The sequence below is a fragment of the Bos taurus genome, chromosome 21 (assembly GCF_002263795.3).
Source record: "Bos taurus isolate L1 Dominette 01449 registration number 42190680 breed Hereford chromosome 21, ARS-UCD2.0, whole genome shotgun sequence".
NCBI lineage: Eukaryota > Metazoa > Chordata > Mammalia > Artiodactyla > Bovidae > Bos > Bos taurus.
In genome coordinates, this window is record NC_037348.1 from 40269145 (window position 1) to 40296532 (window position 27388).

The following is a 27388-nucleotide window of genomic DNA, read 5'->3' on the forward strand; positions in this document are numbered from 1 at the left end:
AGATGAAATAGGTAAGTATTAACACAACAGCTAAAAGTCAATTCAAGTATACATAGTTAATATTCTCCTCACAAGGATAAATCCAAGTTTATTACCCAAGATTATCTCCCAGTAGCAGGCATATAATGAAAGCTAACTGAATGACATTTTATACTGAGCAAGTCTATAAAAACTCTGATATTAACAATTACTATCAGAATATTAACAATCAATATTATTCCTTACATTTCCTCTCTTCCTTCTAATGCAAGAAAGAGTATTAAATTCAAACCACAGTACTGGCTGATCAATTTTGTTTTAAAAGTAAAATTATTTGATCAAAGGATAGAAACGTCCTTAAGAATCTCCCCAGAGTTCACTGCAGCACCGTTTAAAACATCCAAGACACGGAAGCAACTTAAATGTCAATGGACAGAGGAAAGGATAAAGAAGATGTAGTAAATATATACCATGGAACATTCCTCAGCCATTAAAAAGGACGTAATAATGCCAATGGCAGCGACATGGATGGACCCAGAGACTGTCATACTTACTGAAGTAAGCCAAAGAGAGAAGAAGAGATATCGTATGACATCCCTTACATGTGGAATCTAAAAAGAAATGATACAAGTGAACTTACTTACAAAACAGAAGAGGCTCACAGACTTAGAAAATGAACTTACAGTTGCTGGAGGAGGGGGAGAATGTGAGGAAGAGATAGTTAAGGAGTTGGGATGGACATGTACACACTGCTATATTTAAAATGGATAACCAACAAGGACCTACTGTATAGCACGTGGAATGCTGCCCAACATTATGCACAGCCTAGCTGGGAGGGGAGTTTGGGGGAGAATGGATACATGTATGGCTGAGTCCTTTTGCTGTTCACCCAAAATTATATCACAACATTGTTAACTGGCTCTACTGAAATATGAAATAATTTTTTAAAATAAAAATCAATATAAAGATATTAAAAAGAGAAAAACCTTAAAGTCAATTTTAAGTTTATTACAAAGAGCATTCTGTATTAGTATTGGAAGATTTTTACTAAAACAAAGAACCTAGGCTAATGTTGCATGTGAAAATGGCTCTTTTCTTGTATGTGATATTTTCACATAATCAGCAACTGCTATTTGCTTTATAAATCTATATTTGTCTTGTGTGGGAAAAGGTCATAAGTCAAAGAGAAAAAATTGTCTTGTTCCTGAAACTTGTGATGTGTCTGACACGTATGTCAATAAAGGCTGATTTTAAGGAGGTACTGTCATGAAGAAATGTCCAGAATATGGTATCTTCTAAAAATAAATTTATTATGCATTCTTCTTTCTTTTTCCATGTTAATAAAATTAGGGGCTACAATCATTTTAAGATATTTTGTGTGAACTGAAAATAAGTATATACAGAACATCCTCTTGCTCTTAAGAGTTTGCTGACAAGTAGGATTTATCTGTATATCTGTATACACTTAGTATATCTATCTATCTATCTATATATATACACTTAGTATATATACAGGTATATATCTGTATATCACTTAGTAAAGTTGGCTTCCTTAAAATAAACGCAAGAGCTGAAATGATGTCACTGCTTCCACTGTGCTAATTAAAACTAATACTTCCTTTTTTGGTAATTTCTCCAACAATATTAATTGAGTGAAAAGAAAGAAAGAACTAAAATACCATTTTCTAAACTAAAACAGTGAACAGTTCACATATTACTTTAAAAATCAACTCCACTTGATGGGCAATTTACAGTAAATGAAATGGACATAAGTGTAAAAGTCTTAAGTTCTGACTCTTCATCAACACCAATGCAACAAAAATTATAACAACAGGAAACATATTCATCAACCTCTTAAGCTTTATAGTACTCCCTTGTAGTTGATGCTACACACCATTTTGACTCAACATAGATTTACCCTATCACCAAAGATTAGCTCACCAGCTACAGAATTTCATATAAATGAAATCATACAACATGTACTGTGTGCTCTTTAAGTGGCTTATTTTGTTCATTAGAATCTTTTTGAGATTTGTCTGCACACTCTATATTTGAGATTCATCTCTTTTTACTCTTAGTTATTAGCATTTCATTACATGGCTCAAGGATATTTGCTTCTCTGTGCTCCCACAGACAGACATTAGTGTTTTCCCCTCGGTTTGTGGATACTATAAATAATAATGCTATGAAAACTTATGTACAAATGTTTCAGTGGGTATATATTTTCATTTTCTATGACTAAAAATTTAGGAAGAGAATTTCTGGGTCACATAAGTGTATGTTTGACTATATAAATATCACTATGTCAATAACACATTATACTTATTACTGAAACTTTATATTAGGCTGAATATAGTTAGTGTTAAGTGCTTCATGTTCTTCCTTTTTGAGACTGCTTTGAATATTATATGTTTTCTGAATTTCCATACTCATTTTAGAACCACTTTGTCAATTTGTACAAAATAGATCTGCGGTGATTTTTCAATGATATTACACTGAAACATAGATCAACCAACTTCAGTAGATGTATATTCTAAGAATGCGGAGACATTTGTTTTGTTATGAATAAGGTGGTATACTGCTTAATATATTAGTTTCTTTAAAATTTCTCTCAAAATTTTTTTGTAGTTTTCCGTATATATGTCTTAGATATATTTGCTAAATTTATCTCTAAGTTTTCATATTTTATGCTATCATAAATGGCTAAATAGGAAAAGGAGTACATCAAGGCTGTATATTGTCACCCTGCTTATTCAACTTATATGCAGAGTACATCATGAGAAATCCTGGGCTGGAAGAAGCACAAGCTGGAATCAAGACTGCCAGGAGAAATATCAATAGCCTGATATGCAGATGGCACCACCCTTATGGCAGAAGGTGAAGAGGAACTGAAAGTGAGAGTGAAAAAGCTGGCTTCAAGCTCAACATTCAGAAAACTAAGATCATGGCATCTGGTCCCATCACTTCATGGGAAATAGATGGAGAAACAGTGGAAACAATGTCAGACTTTATTTTTCTGGGCTCCAAAATCACTGCAGATGGTGACTGCAGCCATGAAATTAAAAGACGCTTACTCCTTGGAAGGAAAGTTATGACCAACCTACATAGAATATTCAAAAGCAGAGATACTACTTTGCCAACAAAGGTCCGTCTACTCAAGGCTATGGTTTTTCCAGTAGTCATGTATGGATATGAGAGTTAGACTGTGAAGAAAGCTGAGCGCCGAAGAATTGATGCTTTTAAACTGTGGTGTTGGAGAAGACTTTTGAGAGTCCCTTGGACTGCAAGGAGATCCAACCAGTCCATCCTAAGGAGATCGGTCCTGGGTGTTCATTGGAAGGACTGATGCTGAGGCTGAAACTCCAATACTTTGGCCACCTCATGCGAAGAGTTGACTCAGTGGAAAAGACCCTGATGCTGGGAGGGACTGGGGGCAGGAGGAGAAGAGAATGACAGAGGATGAGATGGCTGGGTGGCATCACTGACTTGATGCACATGAGTTTGGGTGAACTCCGGGAGTTGGTGATGGACAGGGAGACCTGGCGTCCTGCAATTCATGGGGTCGCAAAGAGTCAGACACAACTAAGCAACTGAACTGAACTGAACATAAAGTAAAATCTCTCCTTTTTGGTGTGAAATTCTGCAAGTTTTGAAAACTGTATACCATAACCACATGACATATATGTGCTATACACATCACGACCAAAATAGAAAACAGTTCCTTTTACTATAATTTAGTCTTTTTAAGAATGTCATATAAATGGTATCATACAATAAATAACTTTTAATCTGACTTAATGTCTGCAGGGTCTGAAGTGATTTCTCTCTACTATTTTCTCATATCTGTTATTTGTGTCCTCTTTCTGTTTTGATTAGTCTAGCCATTGGTTTATATATCTTTTTTATGTCATATTGTTTTGATTACTACAATCTATTTTGAGTCAGAAAGTGTCATGTCTCCAGGTTTATTCTTCTGGCTCATAATTGCTTCTCATTGAAGAAGGCAATGGCACCCCACTTCAGTACTCTTGCCTGGAAAATCCCATGGATGGAGGAGCCTAGTGGGCTGCAGTCCATGGGGTCGCTAACAGTCGGACACAACTGAGCGACTTCATTTTCACTTTTCACTTTCACGCATGGAGAAGGAAGTGGCAACCCACTCCAGTGTTCTTGCCTGGAGAATCCCAGGGACGGGGGGAGCCTGGTGGGCTGCCATCTATGGGGTCACATAGAGTCGGACACGATTGAAGTGACTTAGCAGCCGCAGCAGCCTAATTGCTTGGGCTTTTCAGGGGTCTTCTGTGATTCCATATGAATTTTAAAGTTGTTTTTCTACCTCTGTAAAAAACCTCCTTGGAATTTTGATAGGGATTGCGTTGAATCTGTAGATTACTTATCGTAGTTTGACATGCTAACAACGTTAATTCTCCCAATGCATGATTATGCAATGCTTTTCTATTTATTTGCCTTTGCTTTTGCTCAGAGGTATTTGTTTTCAGCATACAAGCATTTCACTTCGTATTTCTCGTGTAACCATGAAAGTTCTTTTCATCAAAGTCCATCACCTCTACCATTTCTGATCTGTTTCAATTAGCTCTTTTAATCCCAGTTATGGGTCACATTTTCCTGCTTTTTTATATGCCTACTTTTTAAATTCAAGCTAGGTTTCAGCAGTATGTGAACTGAGAAATTCCAGATGTACAAGCTGGGTTTTGAAGTGGCAGAGGAACCAGAGATCAAATTGCCAAAATTCGTTGTATTATGGAAAAAGCAAGGGAGTTCCACAAGTACACACCTACTTCTACCACTGACTACACTAAACTTTTGACTGGGCGGATCACAGCAAACTGGAAAATTCTGAAAGAGATGGGAGTATCAGACCACTTTACCTGTCTCCTGAGAAACCTGTATGCACATCAGGAACCAACAGTTAGAATCAGACACGGAACAAATGACTGGTTCAACACGGTGAAAGGAGTATAACAAAGCTATATATTGTCACCCAGCTTATTTAACTTATATGCAGAGTACATCATACAAAATGCTGGGCTGGATGAACCACAAACTGGAATCAAGATTTCCAGGAGAAATACCAACAACCTCAGATATGTAGATGATACCACTCAAATGGCAGAAAGTGAAGAGGAACTAAAGTGTTTTTGTTGAAGGTGAAAGAGGAGAGTGAAAAAGCTGGCTTGAAACTCAACACTAAAAAATTTAAGATCACTGCATCTGGTCCCATCACTTCAAGACAAGCAGAAGAGGAAAAAGTGGAAGCAGACAGATTTTATTTTCTTGGGTTCCAAAATAACTATGGATGGTGACTGCACCCATGAAATCAAAAGATGCTTGCTCCTTGGAAGGAAAGCTATGACAAACCTAGATAGTGTATTCAAAAGCAGAGACATCACCTTGCTGACAAAGATCTGTCTAGTCAGAGATATGGTTTTGCCACTAGTCAAAGCTATAGTTTTGCCAGTAGTCATGTACAGATGTGAAAGTTGGATCATAAAGAAGGCTGAGCACCAAAGAATTGATGCTTTCTACTCATGGTGCTGGAGAAGACTCCTCAGAATCCCCTGGACTGCAAGGATATCAAACTGGTCAATCTTAAAGGAAATCAATCTTGAATATTCACTGTAAGGACTGATGCTGAAGCTGAAGCTCCAATACTTTGGCCACCTGATGAAAAGAGCCAACTAAATGGAAAATACCCTGATGTTGGAAATGAATAAGGCAAAAGAAGAGGGTTGCAAAGGATGGTTAGATAGCATCATGGACTCAGTGGACATAAGTTTGAGCAAACTCCAGGAGACAGGAGAGGACAGAGGAGCTGGCATGCTACACTCTATGAGATCACAAAGAGTCGGACACAACTTAGCAACTGAACAATAACTTTTAAAATTTGATACCAGGTTTTATGAATTAACATGAACAGTTGGCCTTTGTCTTCCTTTAAAAAACACTGATATTTGTTTTGGCAAAACATTAAAGTACTTGCAGACTGGTTTTATCCTTCTAAGGTGTACTTTTAAGATTTGTTATGGGAGCTTTAGAACAGTACTTGGTCTAGGGATAATTTAGCCCTACGAAACTCCAATACTTTGGCCACCTGATTTGAAAAGACCCTGATGCTGGGAAAGATTGAAGGCAAGAGGAGGAGGGGATGACAGAAGATGAGATAATTGGATGGCATCACTGACTCAATGGACATGAGTTTGAGTAAACTCCAGGAGTTGGTGATGGACAGGGAGGCCTGGCATGCTGCAGTCCACGGGGTCACAAAGAGTCGGACACAACTGAGTGACTGAACTACTAATAATGCATGTCGACATCAGTTTGCCAACAAAGGTCCGTCTAGTCAAAGGTATGGTTTTGCCAGTAGTCACACACAGATGTGAAAGTTGGACCATAAAGAAGGGTGAGAGCTGAAGAATTGATGCTTTCGAACTGTGATGCCAGCAAAGATGGACATCAAACCAGTCAATCTTAAAGGATATCAACCCTGAACATTCATTGGAAAGACTGATGCTGAAGCTCCAATCCATTGGGCACCAGATGCAAAGAGCCAACTCATTGGAGACAACCTTGATGCTAGGAAAGTTTGAGGGCAGAAGAAGAAGGAGGCAACAGAGGATGAGATGGCTGGATGGCATCATCAACTCAATAGACATGGATTTGAGCAAACTCAGGGAGATAGTGAAGGAGAGGGAAGCCTAGCGTGCTGCAGTCCATGGCGTCACAAAGAGTCACACACGACAGAGCAACCGAACAACAACTAATGCATGACTCTATCTCTACAGAACACCTCAAATGTTCAGTGAAATTTCTGTCTGTCTGGAGAAACTTGACTGTCTCTCAGTCTTCTATAGGCTCTGGAGAGTTCATTTTACAGGTTCCCACTGTTGCTCTTTCTTCTGCCTCATAGACTTTTACTCTATGGACTTGTATTCACTTTACTATTCAACTGGACCCTTAAGCAGTTTTCTGGAGCTCTTCCTTTGTATAGCTCCTACCTTGCCAGTATTCTTCCCGTGAAAATTCTTTTGACGTGGTCACCTTGAGCTCTGTTACCTGTTTCCTCCATACAACCAGATAACTAAGCTCTTGGGTTCTTTCTCCCTATACTACACTCTGGATCAGGTTCCAGGCAGAAGCCTCATGTGACTGTACTTGTTTCAACTACCTTGTTTGTTTCCTTTTCTCAGGGATCACCTGCATTGCCTATGGGCCAGTGTCTGTAACAGGCATTTCACATTTTCTGCATTATTTTCTATTTGTTTGTGGCAGGTAAGCAGGCCCCATACCAGATACTCCTTGTGAAGGAAAGCCAAACTCTCATGTGTTTTTAAATATAGAATATCAATATTTTCTACCCAAACTCTTTGCTATTTAATTCCATGTAAATAGCATTTGTAAGAAAAGTAAATTAAAGAAAAATAAAATACCTACAGGTAGTAAGAATACAAATTTAATGTGACATTGAAATAAATATGCAAAGTATATTTAATAAAATAAGAATAAATAAATTTAGTAATTATCACATAACCCTCAAAACACAGTTTGACCTATTGAGTGAAACTAACTGTTAAAGGATTGCCCTTGATTAGAATATAAATATTTCCCAAATATAATACATTAATTAATTCACAGTTCCTCTTACCACATTCTTTGAAAAACTATGGGTGGCTGATTCTGACTCAAGAGAGAAGAGGAAATTCAAGGGATTCAGTGCTTGAGCTGGGGTGAATAGAAAGTAACAGCTGGAAAGGAAGAAATGAAACAGCAACTGTTTCCCCTAAGAAAATCCAAACTTTACCATCTTCTAAGCAAATGCATTGTTAATGTGCTCGTGTGGTAGAAGGATAGGTAGGAATACTAAAGAGGGGCTTAGGAGACAAGGATTCTACTGGCTCATCACAATTTTGGTGCAGCCTGACCTTATCCACACGCCTCTTGCTGCTGCTGCTGCTGCTGAGTCGCTTCAGTCGTGTCCGACTCTGTGCGACCCCATAGACGGCAGCCCGCCAGGCTCCGCCATCCCTGGGATTCTCCAGGCAAGAACACTGGAGTGGGTTGCCATTGCCTTCTCCAGTGCATGAAAGTGAAAAGTGAAAGGGAAGTCACTCAGTCGTGTCCAACTCTTCACGACCCCATGGACTACAGCCTACCAGGCTCCTCCATCCATGGAATTTTCCAGGCAACACGCCTCTTAGTCACCTCTAGATACCATCCTTGTGGTTCAGTACTGCTGACATATGGACCTCACACTCTGTGACATGCCTCCTTATAAAACCATGGGTGTAATGTAATGTAATCAAAGATTTGGTATTCAAGTAAGGCTTGAATCGGAGAAGGCACTCCAGTACTCTTGCCTGGAAAATCCCATGGATGGAAGAGCCTGGTAGGCTGCAGTCCATGGGGTCGCAAAGAGTCGGACACGACTGAGCGATTTCACTTTCACTTTCACTTTTCACTTTCATGCACTGGAGAAGGAAATGGCAACCCAGTGTTCTTGTCTGGAGAATCCCAGGGACGGGGGAGCCTGGTGGGCTGCCGTCTATGGGGTCACACAGAGTCGGACACGACTGAAGCGACTTAGCAGCAGCAGCAGCAAGGCTTAAATGCCTCATATCCTAATTATTATAGGTCTTTCCAAGGGTGACTCAGAAAACATTTGGAAAAGTCAGAATAAGTACAAAAATACCAATATATGCCACACAATAAAACCATTATTTTAAAAGAATAAATTTAAAAAATGAAGGTAGAGTTCTAAATGTTTTTGAAGGTGGTTTCTCCAATATATAAATGACTGAGGTGGGGAGATCCACTCTCCCATTTTCCTTCTTACTGGGTCACAGACATGGCTGTTCTCTCTTCACTAACAAGACATTCAGAAACAAGTTGCAGAGCCTTGTGAAACAGGGCACAGGGGTGAACATGGAGATCTAGTCTCTCGGGACAGTTGTCATGGCAGCAGGAGCTAAGGGTTTGATTTTTTTTTTTTTTAGATTGTACCTTCTTTTTTTATTGGCCAGAATAAAACAGATGCATATTTGTCTGTTCCTATTACGAGAAAACCTTTTCTTTTTTGCAATGTAATGTTCTGCTTGAATAGAAACTATATACAATAAGACTTTCAAAAATTATATTTAAAAATGATGTCTGCAAGGTGAAAAGTGTAATGGAACAATGACTGACAACTGAGAAGAGAACATATTGGGGAAAACACTCAGGGAACAACATTCCCTAATTTGGTCATAATCATCTGTTTTTATGTGAAGGTGTATGAGCTTTGAAATCTGAAAACCCTCATTAAACTAAACAGGCTTTCAGAAAGGCTCAGAGGCTTGTAAACTCAGCTGGAGCTTATTACAAGATCAGTTCTATGTTTCTCAGGGGCTTTGTGGTTGTGAGCGCAAACATCTGAGATAAGTGATTTCAAGCTCTCTCCAAGTTCGACTCTAACAACACTGGCCACTGTGAAAATATGGCCAACAATCCCGGCATTGGTCGTAAGCTCTTTAATTCTACCCTATGCTGGAAACCTCTGTGCTGCTGTGTGTATCATTTGGCATTTTTTGACCACAGAGCACAATTTACTGTTACATTTCACTATAAATTCAAGGCTGGCCAGACAATGTGCTCCAGAGTAGAATAAATACATGTTTTAATGAGTAGCTGAAATGCGACCTGGCCAACGGGAACTCTAAGGAACAAAGGGTGCTTTTCCATAGTTGAGGCCAATCACAAAGGGCGAGGAACAAGCAATACCAGAAACAAATTAATCCATGACTCAGTCAAGCAGAAAAAAAAAAAAAATCGGAGAGAAAGAGAGAGGAATGGCCTGATTAGGAAATGAAAATACACTGCAGCTCACTTTCGCTAAAAGGTGATGAATAAAGGCCTGGAATTAAGTTTTTCTGCTCAATAAGAGAACACATCAGGCAGCTGAAGATGGCACTCTCCTCATCAAAGATGATTCTCAAATCATTTTCCAAGAACTCTCTTGTTTACAACAAGCAGTGCCATGACTGGTCACCCTTAGTCAGCAAAGAAATTAAAAAGGTACTACCACTTCCTAGCCAAACTCCTCCCCAAGTTTTGTTCCAAGAGTACAGGGACAATGAGGACACGTTGCAAGCAACTATTTTCACGAGAACTAGGACCTCCCTCAGAGGAGTTGCACCGGAGTGAGGCTGCTGTGGAACTATAAGCAGCACAAAGGTCAGGCATTTAGATGGTTCTGAAAGCTTCAGACACTTAGGCCAGTAGGATCTTTCCAAGAGGTATCTTCAGCGAGATCCAAGACATCAGCTCACAAGAGTGAAAGTGTTAGTTGCTCAGTCGTATCTGACTCTTTGCAACCCCATGGACTGTAGTCTTCCAGGCTCCTCTGTCCATGGAATTCTCCAGGCAAGAGTACTGGAGTGGGTTGCCATTCCCTTCTCCAGGGGATAGTCTCAACACAGGGATCAAACACGGGCTTCCTGCATTGCAGGCAGATTCTTTACCATATGAGACACTAGGGAAGCCCCCATCATTCATAAACTTGTCTTATTAACTTTGCCTAGGGAATTAAACAATCCCCCTTTAAAAAAAATCACCTAATAAAAGATTGAAAAATGAAGTATAAAAAAAGATTAAGTCAATGAAAAAACAACAAACACTTAGTGAATAACCACTGGGTGATTATCACACACATAGCACTACAGGTAGAATGACAACAAATTATGAGATGGCTGAAGCCTACTAAAGCATGAACACTATATTTTCACTTAGAAACACAAGTTTATGTAAGTCAATTAGAGCAAAAAAGGAAAAGTGAATAATCTATATTATTTGCAGGCATCCTTCTGAAATGTGTTCAGATTTGGGCACAGGCTCTTTTATTTGGTGATTTCATATCCTCAAAAGGAGGCACTTGAAAAGAATTCCACACTATGACCACATAACTATGTGACTAGTTTCTGAATGTAATCTTAGGAAACAGAAAGCAGAAAAAAATTTTTAACTTTTCTTTTCTCTTCGCTCGCTCCCACCTCCACCCAATGCTACTCTGATCCAAGTTAGGCAGAAAAGCATACTGTTCCATCAAAATAACTAAGAACTACTCTTAAAGGTAGGTTTCCCAGGTGGCTTAGCGGTAAAGAATCTGTCTGCCAAGCAGGAGACGTAGGTTCGATCCCTGGGTCAAGAAGATCCCCTGGAGAAGGAAATGGCAATCCACTCCAGTATTCTTGCCTGGGAAATCTCATAAACAGAGGAATCTGGCAGGCTATGGTCCATGGGGTGGCAAAAGAGTCAGATGAGACTTGGTGACTAAAACAAACAAACCCTTAAAGATAGCACTTTACTATCTCTCCTAGCGGCAACCTATTTTCCTAGAGATTCTTGGTCCAATCAATCATGTCTTAGTCTTAGAGATGTGATTCATGTAAATAAATTTGCAATGCCTATTTTCATACAATATTTTTTTTAAAGTATATGAAAATTTTCAGTTTCCAAAACAATAAAGACTAAATGATAATTACAGTGCTGATTCTAAGAAGATTCATTATACATTTTCCAGCTATGAAAAAGGCACCACTGTCCACTGCAGAGCCAGTGACATATCGCTCTCCATATGACTTTGCTATTTTTCTGGGCCACTGGCATGCTGTCCAAATGCAGATCACCACGGCCAAAAGTCACAATCCTTGCCTTGCTCCCTTGGTAGTTTCTTCTCTCACATGAGCAACTATTCCACAAACTTAATGCTTCCTTTGGAAAGGGATGCTATCAATGTCAGAAATCTTCCTGGTCCAAGCTCAGAAACAAGTCACTTCAGTTAGTCCTCTTTTCTCCACTCTACTGCCAAAAATTTCCTTTTCTCATCCTAGAAAGAACTTTAATTTATCCATTCTTACTTTCCGACAGGCAGATTAGAATCTGACCCATGGACTGTCTTCTGCTTAGATTTTTTTTTAAGCCTCTCTCCTTTTCATTAAAGTCAAAACCCATCATTTAAACAATCATTTTCATTCATAATTTTGAATCTGGACTTAGCCTTACCCTCTATATGCTGTACAGTATAAAAGAAAAAAAGATACCTGAGAAAAGAAAGAATATACTTTATCAACGAAAGTATCAATGAAAGGGACTTGAAATCTTTTGAAATTAAAGTTTAGATTAAAAGTGAAATGGTAGATTTTGATTATGAACTTTGAAATTCAGCCATACTAAAAGACATAGAAACATGCATAAAACCTGAACTTGCAATACCTTTAGAGAATAAAGCTAGACTTTAATTCTTCTTCCCTGGGCATATAAATATACTGATGTTCAGTATCAGATATTGCTCAAGAAGTCTGTCTAATAAATTATATGCTTATCTTTAAGGCAGCAGGTGTGACTCAGTGTGATGCTTAATTGTTGGCAGAGACTTTTCTTCTATTTTAATTTGAATAATATGCCACCTATTAAAAAGACAAAAGCAATAAGAAATGACTTAATACATCATTAACTCTAATGCAGCAACTTCTGCATATAGACTTCCTAGAAGTATTTTAAATCATTATTTTGTTGTATATAATTTTTAAGTTTTAGAATAAATGTTCATATCAAGCAATTATAGGTGGTAATAATTAATGAGATCCTCACCATTGTTGTGTAAAAACATATTATCCTACATTATACCCTGACAGATTACTAGTCAGTGATAGCTATTAGAAGACTTAGTAGGTACTCTGAAATTATTCACACAACAGTAATTATGTGTGTGGATGTGCAGCTTGGAAATGGAAAAAATATATATACTTCACACTCTTTGTCTCACTGTGAATAAAACTGTCATTATAGCATACTGTGGATTTTTTACATTGTATAATAAAGCTACATGTTTGTTTATTAATGAACTAATGACAACTGATACATATATTGGATAAAATGAACAATGTGACAGCAACTAAAAAGGTTTAAGAATCAGAAACTTTGGGAAAGATAAACTCCCAGAGATTATTTATCCTCTCATTTGGAGATAAGTAGATTGATGTCCAGAACATATTACCAAGGTGGCAATATTAGGTGATGTCAGAACAAGGATGAGCAGCCAAGTCTCTTAAAATATACTCCTTGATCTTTTCTCTCAGTTCTGCTTCTCTTAGAAAAAAAAAAATACAGTAAGTGTAGTCAAATGTCCAGCAAACAGTGAGTCAGAGTTGAAAACCCTGAGCGCTTTTCTTGGCCAGAAAGTACAAATCTAGGCCTACAGATTATAGATTTTGAACAAACCAAGGTAATGGGCTTAATGAGCTTTATAGCAGCTATTCCCTGGCAATCTCCAGTTCTTACTAGATAGACAAGTCATTCAAACAGTAGAGTGAAGTAGCCCGGGGAAGACTGGCTGACAGCGGAGAGGTCAGCTTACAGCAGTGGAAAAACTGGTTGGGATCATTGAGACAAGGGGCTGTCAGCCTTTCCACATCCCACCCTCAAAGGAATATTGCATTACATGGGATTGCAACTAATATTTATAGAGCAATTGATCTTTTAGATAAAAAGAAACACATACATAGTACTGATTAATACATTGGAAAAGATTTCTATTAAATTTTGTAAAATAAAATTGAAAAATAAAATGTACTTGGAAAATTTGTACATCTGACTACTGTCTTCATTAATGATAATAAACAAAGGTTAACTCTATTAGTTTATCAGATCAGATTCAGATCAGTCGCTCAGTCATGTCCAACTCTTTGCAACCCCATGAATCACAGCACGCCAGGCTTCCCTGTCCATCACCAACTCCCGGAGTTCACTGAGACTCACGTCCATCGAGTCAGCGATGCTATCCAGCCATCTCATCCTCTATCATCCCCTTCTCCTCCTGCCCCCAATCCCTCCCAGCATCAGAGTCTTTTCCAATGACTCAACACTTCGCATGAGGTGGCCAAAGTACTGGAGTTTCAGCTTTAGCATCAGTCCTTCCAAAGAAATCCCAGGGCTGACCTCCTTCAGAATGGACTGGTTGGATCTCCTTGCAGTCCAAGGGACTCTCAAGAGTCTTCTCCAACACCACAGTTCGAAAACATCAATTCTTCGGCGCTCAGCCTTCTTCACAGTCCAACTCTCCCATCCATACATGACCACAGGAAAAACCATAGCCTTGACTAGACGAACCTTTGTTGGCAAAGTAATGTCTCTGCTTTTCAATATGCTATCTAGGTTGGTCATAACTTTCCTTCCAAGGAGTAAGCGTCTTTTAATTTCATGGCTGCAGTCACCATCTGCAGTGATTTTGGAGCCCAGAAAAATAAAGTCTGACACTGTTTCCACTGTTTCCCCATCTATTTCCCATGAAGTGGTGGGACCAGATGCCATAATCTTCATTTTCTGAATGTTGAGCTTTAAGCCAACTGTTTTACTCTCCACTTTCACTTTCATCAAGAGGTTTTGAGTTCCTCTTCACTTTCTGCCATAAGGGTTGTGTCATCTGCATATCTGAGGTTATTGATATTTCTCCCGGCAATCTTGATTCCAGCTTGTGTTTCTTCCAGTCCAGCATTTCTCATGATGTACTCTGCATATGAGTTAAATAAACAGGGTGACAATATACAGCCTTGACGAACTTCTTTGCCTATTTGGAACCAGTCTGTTGTTCCATGTCCAGTTCTAACTGTTGCTTCCTGACCTGCATACAAATTTCTCAAGAGGCAGATCAGGTGGTCTGGTATTCCCATTTCTTGAAGAATTTTCCAGTTTATTGTGATCCACACAGTCAAAGGCTTTGGCATAGTCAATAAAACAGAAATAGATGTTTTTCTGGAACTCTCTTGCTTTTTCTATGATCCAGCAGATGTTGGCAATTTGATCTCTGGTTCCTCTGCCTTTTCTAAAACCAGCTTGAACATCAGGAAGTTCATGGTTCACATATTGCTGAAGCCTGGCTTGGAGAATTTTGAGCATTACTTTACTAGCATGTGAGATGAGTGCAACTGTGCGGTAGTTTGAGCATTCTTTGGCATTGCCTTTCTTTGGGATCGGAATGAAAACTTATCTTTTCCAGTCCTGTGGCCACTGCTGAGTTGTCCAAATTTGCTGGCATATTGAGTGCAGCACTTTCACAGCATCATCTTTCAGGATTTGGAATAGCTCAACTGGAATTCCATCACCCCCACTAGCTTTGTTCATAGTGATGCTTTGAAGGCCCACTTGACTTCACATTCCAGGATGTCTGGCTCTAGGTCAGTGATCACACCATTGTGATTATCTGGGTCATGAAGATCTTTTTTGTACAGTTCTTCTGTGTATTCTTGCCATCTCTTCTTAATATCTTCCGCTTCTGTTAGGTCCATACCATTTCTGTCTGTCCTTTATCGAGCTCATCTTTGCATGAAATGTTCCTTTGATATCTCTGATTTTCTTGAAGAGATCCCTAGTCTTTCCCATTCTGTTGTTTTCCTCTATTTCTTTGCATTGATCGCTGAGGAAGGCTTTCTTATCTCTTCTTGCTATTCTTTGGAACTCTGCATTCAGATGTTTATATCTTTCCTTTTCTCCTTTGCTTTTCACTTCTCTTCTTTTCACAGCTATTTGTAAGGCCTCCCCAGACAGCCATTTTGCTTTTTTGCGCTTCTTTTCCATGGGGATGGTCTTGATCCCTGTCTCCTGTACAATGTCACGAACCTCATTCCATAGTTCATCAGGCACTCTATCTATCAGATCTAGGCCCTTAAATCTATTTCTCACTTCCACTGTATAATCATAAGGGATTTGATTTAGGTCATACCTGAATGGTCTAGTGGTTTTCCCCACTTTCTTCAATTTCAGTCTGAATGTGGCAATAAGGAGTTCATGATCTGAGCCACAGTCAGCTCCTGGTCTTGTTGCTGACTGTATAGAGCTTCTCCATCTTTGGCTGCAAAGAATATAATCAATCTGATTTCAGTGTTGACCATCTGGTGATGTCCATGTATAGAGTTTTCTCTTGTGTTGTTGGAAGAGGGTGTTTGTTATGACCAGTGCATTTTATTGGCAAAACTCTATTAGTCTTTGCCCTGCTTCATTCCATATTCCAAGGCCAAACAATTAGTTAACTCTATTAGTATATATAAAGGTTAACTCTATTAGTATTTATTTTGGATGCATGAAGTATAATTTTCCACTATGTTAAAACTAAATTTGAACAATAAACATGCATAGACCATTTACCAGGTTTAACAGGAGGTTTAATTTAATAGCACACACTTGCACCAAGTATTTATGTAATCCTTAAAGATGATACTAACCCTCAAATAATTAAAGGACCTCATACACAGTTTGTCAATTTATGAAACTCAATTAAAAAAAATCAATCTTCAGTAAAATAACTAAGTAAACCATCTCCTTTTTAACTGTTTACTCTCATGTTCTAAAATGTTTAAATTTTACTAAATTAATTTTATTCTAGGTAATTTTCATTAAAAAGAATAATGGTATAGATCTAAGTATGCGTAATAATCAGAGATTATAACAACACTGGAGATAGGTGTGAGAGAGAGGACATCTGGCTGAGTTACACCCTAGATCACAAATTCAGAAAAGAAGTTTGGAGATACAATATTGGGCTGGTCAAAAAGATGTTACGGAAAAGACCCGAACGAACTTTCTGACCAACTCAATACTTTTCTTACCAAAGCTATCTAAATGATATACCATAGAGGAAGGAGGAATGAGTATAGATACTGACTTTCTAAATGAAGTTGAAAAGCTTAATGCCGTGAATTCAGTGATCATGATGAGTGCTCACCTAGATCACCACGCACACAGAACATCTCTCACAAAAGGTAGGTACGGACCGGGGCACACCACAAGGGCTCATGGTCCCTCAAAAAATACTGAGCACACACGCTCAGACATTGTATCTCTAACTAGAGGCATGATGATAAATCAAACCAGAGATAGTCCCTGTTGTCACGAGATGATTCGAGAGGATGCATCATCAGGAGAGCACAGGTAGGGGAGACCGACAAGGCAATATTGCACTTATGTAACAGCACAGTAAAATCAATGTTATAAAGAAATGGAGTGCCATCCTAAGAGAGCATTATAATCAAGGACTATGACAAAGGACTAGACAGGGAAGTAGGAAAGACCTCCCTGAAGAGATAGTATTTTAGCCCAGAGCCAATGCTCAAAAGCAGTAACTTCAGATGGAGGGAGGCAGGAGGCTGGAGTTCCAAGCAGAGCAAGCCTTTGTGTAGGAATCTTTCACGTTCTTTATTATTTTTAAAAATGATGGTTCTAAGTCTCCTTTGATTAAGGGTAGAAGAACTATCGTTGGTTCCCACATCAACACATCTGCAGATACATCATACACACTGGGCCCAATGCCTGCAACTTTGTAGCTCTGATTTCGTGTAAGACCCAACAAAACACTCATTCATTCAAGAATCCCCTGGACTTAGACACAGACCTGAGTTCAACAACTAAATTAGTATATCTTAAATCATATACACTTACTCTATGAGAAGCTCTATGACAATAAGGTTTGAAATCAATTTAGAAAATGTGGCATCCACTATGCCCTTCTTGAAAACCCATCATGCATATTATCATAATTAATGTTTATAAAGAAACTTGTTTCCCAATCATATTTGTATATATGTGTGTACCTACGTGATATATATCATATATGTGTGTATGTGATATATATGTGTGTACGTATGTGATATATACCATATTTGTATATGCAGATTTTAATATATACACACAGACATATACTTGTTTATTGATTGATTGATTGCCTCCAGGAGCCACTGTAGAGATTAAATTAACACATGTAATGGAGAAGGAAATGGCAACCCACTCCAGTATTCTTGCTTAGACAATTCCGTGGACAGAGGAGCCAGGTGGGCTGCCGTCTATGGAGTCGCACAGAGTTGGACACAACTGAAGCGATTTGGCATGCATGCACTGGAGAAGGAAATGGCAACCCACTCCAGTATTCTTGCCTGGAGAATCTCAGGGGCAGAGGAGCCTGGTGGGCTGTCGTCTATGGGGTTTCACAGAGTCGGACATGACTGAAGTGACTTAGCAGCAGTAGCAGCACATATAAAGTATTTCTAATAGGGTCAGACCCACGGTAAATGGTAAGTGTTTATTGGTGTTATCAGAGATGATACTTACAACACTTAGTTAAAAGTTAGTTATAAGTAAGTAACTAAGAAAACCAACATTTCCAAGCCACTACAGAGGAGGGCCAATTCAGCCACATCCGTTAGGCATGCTCAGAATTCTGCTATTTCTGCTTGGTTTCTATAGCTCCAATGGAGCTCACGTGATTTCCAATTGACTCTAGCCAGATCCTGAAACTAACCTATTTTTGGTGAAAATAATTTAATAAAATGATTTTTAATCAACTCCCTTCCTTGTATTTATTTATACTCTAACGTTACTGCATTAATTTCAAGTACTGTACTAGAACCAAGCAAGGGCCATAGATTTGAATGCTGGCATCAATACTGTGGAATTCCATTGTTATGATTGTGCTAATGATCTTTTGGCTCCATGGATAAAATGCTCATTTCCTGAAAACCAAATCCCCAAGGAGCTGGTGTATTTTTTTTTTTTCCATTCTTTGTACTAAGCAGGCAGTGCATCTGATTTATAGGATCAAAATGAAAACAATTTCTCTCATTTACTTTGATGTTCCCCAAGATAGGCAAGAATTTTTTTCTCCTCTTGTAAAATGCTATACAGCTTCTGGAAAGAATGCTGTAACTTGGGGAAGGGTCAGGAGTGGCCAAAGATAATAAAATCACCTGCCACTCTACCAAAAGTAACCATTTAGTAAACTGGCCTTTCAGTTCATTTCAAAGTGGCCAGATGTCCTCAGCTGAGTTCTTTGTCAGGAAAAGGTTTTGGCCCCACCCACTAAGCCTGTATTACAAGGATATCTGCAGAGGCTCTTACAGATACCTGTGATGCCTTGGATCATGGTTCAGGTTACTGAGTCATAGAGAAATGTATTATATTTCCAGCAAAACTGACCGGTCTTCTGTTGCTGTCACTCATAAAGGCAAATATAGATAATCTGAGAAGACTAAATATCAAACACGGTGAGACAGAACAAGCACAGCTGATCCCAAGAGAGGTGGAATTAAAAGATGAACATTGAGAAAAAAAATTATATATGTCTGTGTTCTTTGATTTAGAGTACCATACAGATGAATATAAAGGTTAAACAGTATGAGTTAGCATTACATTAATTTTTTTTTATTTTTCATACATATCAAAATGTTAGTATTAGTTGCTCAAATGTTAGTGTTAGTCATGTCCTATTCTTTGCGACCCCCTGAACTGAAGCCTTCAAGGCTCCTCTGTCCATGGAATTCTCCAGACAAAAACACTGGAATGGGTTGCCATTTCCTTCTCCAGGGGATCATCCCAATCCAGGGATCGAACCCAGGTCTTCTGCATTGCAGGAAGTTTCTTTACTGTCTGAGCCACCAGGGTACTCATGTATAACAAAGGTTGCCTACAAATATATATGTATGCTAATATAAGATAACTTGAATTTTTTAATAACAAAAACAGTGATAGCTAACCTACCAATAATTACACTAACATATCACAGCATAAGTTTTTCCAGTACAAGCCTCTATTTTTATTTTATTAGGTGTCTGGAGACACAGTGGTAAACAGCAGATGAACAGTCCCCACCTTCATGAAAATCTAAGATACTCATTTTCCCTGCCTAAAATTCATGAGTTTATCATAGACAATCCTCCAACAGCTAATTTCTTGACATTCTTCATCTTGTTCTCTTGGCATTTTATAATCTTATTTGCTTATACTAATCACAGAACAGGAAAAATGGTAGTCAGTATTGGGAATGTTTTAAGTGAGACATTTTGAGAGAAGTTTCTCTTTACCTTTAAAAGAGGGCAGGACAAAATCTTCCTGAAAGGAGTTTGGTTTACAGTGTGACAGCAGAGAAATCCAGGCCATCTGAATAGCCCAGTTACCGTGAGTTGTCAAAACTCTATTGTATTCTCAAAACAACTGGAAGTCACGAGTGCAAAAAGTTGATATATCATTTGATCTAGATCCAGTCATTGCACTAGTTCACATTCCTTTTCACTGATAAATGCATATAAAAATTAAAACAACATCTGAATCGAACAGGATATTTTAAAGTTCACCACAATATGTGTACTATACCGATTATATTAGCACTGAAAATAAACTGTGATTTGTGGAACACAGAGAACCAAGAAAATCAGAAGTAAAAGAAATTCGATATCTCACTTCAAACTCATTGAAAGGAAAATTCTTTAGCTGAGACTAGAACATGTGTAAAATCAGACCACCATGTTTTATGAAACTCCAAACTCAACAATCAAATTTAGATTGCCCACAAAACACTCAAGATATATTGTACTCCAAAGTCCATCCCATTTTCCTCACCCCATTTATAGATGTCTTCCTCACAAGAAAAGACCCTGATGCTGGGAAAGATTGAAGGCAGGAAGAGAAGGGGATGACAGAGGACAGATGGTTGGATGGCATCACTGACTCAATGGACATGGGTTTGAGCAAGCTCCAGGAGATGGTGAAGGGCAGAGAAGCCTGGCATGGGGCAGTCCATGCATTCGCAAAAGTCAGACACAATTGAGCGAACGAACAACAACAATCTCACAAGAAGTACTGGTGCTCAGTACATACACTCTCACATGAACTGACTGCAGGTGAGCTATCTGCCCAACCTCTGCTCTCAAGCCAGTCTCGTAAGACTGGCAATGACCTTCACATTGCCAGATTCTTTGTTTGACTTTCAGTCCCCAGAAGCACTATCTCAGCAGCATTTGACTCAGTGGGTCATTCCCTCCTCTCAGCAAAACACCTTGCCTTGATTCTGCAATAGCACATTCTCTTGCTTTTCCAATTACTTGCTATGCTATAACTTTTCAGCCATTTTTACTGAAACCTTGTCTTCTTTCCAACCTCTTAGATGCTGGAATGCTCAGGGCTCATTTTTCAGAAAGTTTACTTTCTCTGTTTATAATCATTTCCCTAGAGGACCTCATCCAGTCTTCTCGCTTTGATGATGATGGACATTGGTATCATCTCTATTAATTTGTTTATCTTTATCAACGAGCTCTTCCCTGAAACACAGATTCACCTATCTAATGATACACAATATCACTGCATTGATACATCTATGAGGTATTCACGTTAGCATGTTCAGAACAGAACTTTTGATTATTCTCCCCACTGCTTACCACCTGAAGAAATGGCACCAACATCCAGTTGTCAAGTCAAAAACTTCAGAATGATTAAATTTCCTCTCTCTCTCTCTTACTTCAGATGCACTCCATTAACAAATTCTGTTAGCTCTACAAAAAAGTACACCATACTCCAAATTAAAAACGTTTCACCGTCTCCATTGCCATCTTCCTAGTCAAAGCCACCATCTCTCACAGAAACCCCAATAACTGCTCAAGCCACCTGCTCTTCTCCTTGGTCCCACAACCTACTCTACACACAGGACATGGAATCATCCTTTTACAATCTGCATCAGATCAAAGCCCTGCAAAGGCTTCCCTTCATACTTACAGTCACCTCACAGTGGTAATCAGAGCCTACAACGCTCTTACCCCAGCTATTACCTCTCTGATCTCATCTGCTGCTCTTCGCCCCATTATTATCCTTCAAATAAACCATAAACAGTTCTACCTCTGAGCTCTTGTACCCATTCTTCTCCTCCTGCTTGAAATACTACCCTTCCTGATGTTCGTTCAAGTGACCAATTCCTTTATGTTGCGCAAGTGTCCCCTCCTCAGCAAAGCTTTCCCTAAGTAAAATAACAGTTCCTCTAATACATCTTTTATCCTGCCCTCTGCTACTTCAGAGAAGTCATCACTATATAAATTTATATAATGTATCTGTCTTCATTTTTTAAAAATTATGTTTCCCAACTAGAACAAAAGTTCCATTAAATCAGGGACTTTTCCCATCCTATTCATTATTATAACTCAAGAACCTAGAATGGTGTCAATACTGTCTAATGCATAGTTTGTGTTCAATATGTAATACTGAATGCATAAATAAAGAAGTCACCAAAAAGTGAGATATTTTACCTCACAAAAGTATGACAGGAATGTGTTAACCATTCTTACATTTTTCTTTAATATTATAGCCTATCAGTATTGAAAACCAATTTATGACTTCTCAATGGAGGTTATAAAATCTATCCGGAGACATTTTAAGAACTCGTATTAGTGATCCATGGATTTAAAGTTATGATCTGTCTTTATATACTAATTCCACAATTAAGACTTGTCAATGACCTGTATTTACTGGGACAGTCTGTTCCCCTTTGACTCTTAAAATAAAATGGAATTTATTTTTAGAAATCAGGATTTCCTTTCCCTGCAGAGGTTACAGCCCAGACACATCTGAATACTCAAATGTTTACAATGACTTTGGCAGACAGCTCACCCTGGAGAAGCATGCTTCCCCAGTATAGAAACTCCAGACTTCTAGAACCTAATTCTTAGATTTTGTGCCACTTTCAGTATTTCGCCCATTGATTTATCAGAGAATTTTGACCTTATCATTCCTATAAAACTTTAGATTAAGCAACGAGTACTGACTATGCTGCTTTACAAAATCAACAGCTAACTACACGATCTTGGCTCAGTTCACCTCTGTCTCTTATCAACTACCACACTCCCCACAGTCTCTCTTCTCAGGAAGCTTCAACCACCAGGCACGGCTGCAGTCATGGTCTTCATTCTTGCTGCTCCCTTTGCCTGGAACACTCTTCCATCTAACAGTCCACTGGCGCATACCATCTGATTCTGGTAAATTTCACATGAATATCTTTATATTATCTACATCACTGTGTGCCTGTATTCTATCTCTCCAATCGCTGAAATGTGACCTCATTTGAGCACAAACTATGTGTTTGGTTGACTGCTCTATTCCAGCACCCAGGGCAAGGCCAGGCTAAGAGCAAATAGTCAATAAATGGTTGTTAAATTAATGCTCCATAAACAGCATATATTCACACCAATTCCTCTCATTATTCACTGAGAACATGTTTCATTTATTTCAAAACTATTAAGAACAGGCTATACTGAAACCTACTTGAGAATCTAATTTTCTTTCTCAGTTACAAAATGACTCACTTTATTGATCTGGAGAACATTACTGAAATGTAAATAAATATGACTCATAGCTAACAATTATTAATATATTTCATTAATCTGTGAATTGATGTGATTTTATCTATGATTCTTTTTCACTACTTCTCTGAAATAATTTCTCAACATTAAGTTCCTACAGTCAATATACTTTAAATAATTTCAATGTAAGTAAGCTTTAAAGAATTGTACTTTAAAAATACATTTCTTCTTAAACATATGTATCAAAACCACTTCAAATACTTCACAGAACATGTCTATGGGCACTGCGTAATCTGGCGGCAGATTACTATTTGAACTATTTCCCAACAGAAAATATAACAGAAAATATTCTGACTCTAATAACAATCAGAGCCACATCTATAATTAATGAATACATAAAACATGCTCTAACTTTGGATTACAAAATACTGGGGGAAAATGAAATCTATACAACCAGCCAAAACACATGCTAAAGGAATTAAATATAAAATAAATAGTTAAAAAATAAATCAGAAAGAACTCTAAGAGTATATTTATCTGATTATGAAATACCTTCCTAATCATTTATGACAAGCAGACTTCTGGTTCAAGATGACAGATGAAACATAAACATTAATGTTTGTTTCCATGAATCCCACTGAAAGAACAGTAAAATAGAAAGTGAATTTAAGTCATATCACTACTGAACATGGAAGTGGAAAGAGCCATCAATGAACCAAAACTGTTGACAAGTATCAAAGAGATAGAAATCTGATGGAAACAAATCTCATATAGGCCCTTGCATTTCCGGTGTATTTATTTACAGAGACTGACTACTGTTCCCCTCAGGGTAAGCTTCCAAGGAGCAAGGATCTTATCTCCATCATCCATCACTCTATCCTCAGCATCCAGCACAGGGCAGGTAGATAATAGGTGCTCAATATATATTTGTCTCCTCAATGCATTAATAGCCATTTAACAGAAAACTAAAGAAATACAATGAGTCATTTTAACATACCACTGAGGCTTCCCAGGCGGTGCTGGTGGTAAAGAACCCACCTGCCAATGCAGGAGACTTAAAGAGACGTGGGTTTGATCCCTGGGTCTGGAAGATTCCCTGGAGGAAGAAATGGCAACCCACACCAGTATTCTTCCTGAAGAATCCCATGGACAGGGCTGGTGGGCTATAGTCCACAGGGTCACAAAGCGTCAGACATGACTGAAGTGACTGCATGAAGGCACAATGTACCACTATGCCACCTTTAAAATCAAATGCCAATCATACACGAAGTTCTCAATAAATATGTCCTGAATGAATGAATAAATGAATGGATAGTGGGAAAAGAAATCTTTAATGCTGTAAATCTGTCATGATGCTCTGGTAAGCAAAAAAGAAGATTATAAAACAGTATAGACAATGAAGCCCCTATTTTGTTAAAAAAAAAAAAGAATGGGTTCATAGAAAAAGGATTTGAAGAGAACAAACAAACAAAAAAACCCATTAACCGTAGATATATCTAGGAATGGGATTGTGAAAGGCTGCATTATCTTTTATGCTTTTGTTTTTGCATTTTTTTAAACTTTACACTGTGAATATGTAATCTCTTCATAATCAAGGAGAGGAAAAAGCTATTGTACAACAGAAGGACTTAGTTCTGCTATTCTCCAAAAAGTACTTTGCTTGCTATCTCTTCACCCACTCTCTAGCCAGCCAACTCATACTACATTATGTGCCAGACTGTAGCCCCATTCTTCAAACACACAGGAATGGAGGAGAGAAAAACAGAGGCATGGCGAGCAGGCTGTTATTACAGAGACAGGCAAGGGCCAGGCAACAGACTGTAGCCTGCCTTCCAGCATAGAATTTTACAGCCTCTTCAGGTTGGAACATGTACCAGATGTATCTGTATGCGTGTATACATGTCCATGTTGGAACAGTATATACAGGTCACTCCTCCAGGGACTTCTTTACCACAGTACAGTCCCCAGCACCAAGCTAGAACCATAGGTCACAAGTATAGCTGAGGTCAGGAAGAACAGGTCAGGCCCAGTTAACTCAATTATTCAACAGTCATTACCAACCCGTGCTTGGTATCAGCTTCCTTACCTATACAAATAAATCATGTGGCTGTCTTTAAAGTTCTGAAACAGGGCCTGGAATGTAGTAAAGTGTAATCAATAATTGACATTATTATAATTACTTATTAATAAATAAGATAAGAAGATGCTATAAAAACAGTGACTGAAAGATGAAACCCTGTAGCTCTAAACTCTTATTTAATCACAAATCCAATATTTATTTTCCTCCTGCATCTACAAGACTGCTTTAGGGACAATATAACTAGCTGGCAGAATTTGTTGGGGGCTGTATACCATACAAATATGAAAAATGACACAGCAAAAATATTAGAAAAATGTATTCCAGAAAATAATAGAAAATGTATTCCAGATCACATAAAAGAGGTATTATAAGGGACAGGTCTGAAAAACTGCCAAGAGAATTATTACCTTGTCCTTGCACCGTCTGGAACAAGGGTCACTGAATCACAGTTCATTACAGGTCTCCCTCAGAGGTGTGATCAACATTCTAACAAATGTGAACAAAGGGATGCCCGGAAGAGAATCAGTTCATTCTAGCAAACAAAATCTGTGAACAATCAGCTATGGATTTCAACTTTTATTTAGCTTCATAAGTTCATATCATCTACATTTGTGCCAGGAGAGTATGTGAGCAGAGAAAATATTTGTAGTTAGTCAGTCAGAAAAGTGTATCTTCCCACTCTAAGATCTATATCCGCCATCATGGAGAATATGTGCTGTGGTGGTGGTATAATGGTTTTTGTCATTCTTTATCCATTCCTCTCTTGGAGAAATAGCATTTCACTTTTTGGTAGAGGGAATTACTGTTACATCTTTGGTCTATTGGATGAACAAAATAAAGAACATTTCATTCCTCCTCTGGTAAAAGGGTAATGACATTACCCAAGTTGTGCAGACTGAAGTCTGCTGTGTGTCTAATATTTAAACTAAGTGATACAAGGACATGAGAGGAGACACTGACATAGGTCTTAATCAAGGCATCCTAGGCTATTAGTGGATCCTGCTCAGTCACAGTTGCCTATCACGGGTATTCGCATCCCTTTATGACAAAAGTCTGAAAATCAGTATTTCCCTCATCGTCAAGCTAAGGGAGATCATGTGACTTAATTCTGGCCTGTGACACAGGGGCAATCTACTGGCTGCTTCGGGGAACACTTTTCCTTTCCTCATGAAAGAATGAGGCATGCAAAGTAAGCTCTCTCACTGACATGATCTCTCAGATACCTTATGGCTTTATTCAGAGTTTTGTAAGTCTAGGATGTCTAGAATGTAGGCAGCTCTCTTTCTTTTTAAATTATGAAAGTATGATAACATTCACAGGATGCTTGGAAAACAATATATATTATGATTATTTTAAGTAGACAAATTAAGATTTGTAGTTGTAGTTTCAATATCAAATTCTTAAAAATTAATAGAATGAATAGACAGAAAAGGAGAAAGATATAATAGATCTGAAAAGCACTATGAACCAATCCAACATCAGTAATATTTATACAATTTTCACACAACATCAGAATACAAAATCAACTCAAGTTCCCACAGACTATAAACCAGGAGACACAGGAACATATTCAGTGACATAAAACAAGGTGCAAAAATTTCATGGTCTAAAGGTATTGAAATCACCCAGAGTCTGTCTCTTATCACTATGGAATTATGTTAGATATCAATATCAAAATATATTTAAAAATAGCCCACATATTTTTCAAGTGCAATGTGACATTTATCAAGAGAGATATTTGACTTAAGACTTTGAAACTTAATAAAGTTAGAGTGAAAAAACACAGAGGGTGATTGCAGAGAAGAAAACATTTAAATGAGAAATTAGTATCAAACTGAGAAATTAGTATCAAGGATACTTTAAAAACCCCATGTATTTGGAAATCCAATGTCCACTTTTAAATGATGGGTGTGTCTAAGAAGCCATAACAAGGAAAATTAAAAAAAATATTTGTAACAATAAAAATGGAAAGAGAATTTATCAGAGTTTGTTGCACACAACTTAAGTTGCTCAGTGCAACTAAATACAATACGGAATCTTGAATAAGACTGAATGAAAACAAATAATGGATGCTAGCATAGAATTTTGTGCAATTTGAACAAAATCTACAGTTTAGTTAATAATACTGTATCACATGTTAATTTATTGATTTTTTTAAAATATAGAATTTCTTTAT

At 38.1% G+C, this 27388-nt stretch overlaps 1 protein-coding gene across 2 annotated transcripts in view; it reads right to left on the reverse strand.

Moving 5' to 3' along the window:
- Positions 1-27388, reverse strand: part of PRKD1 (protein kinase D1) — a 347146-nt gene that overhangs the window by 155362 nt on the left and 164396 nt on the right. The window lies entirely within an intron of this gene.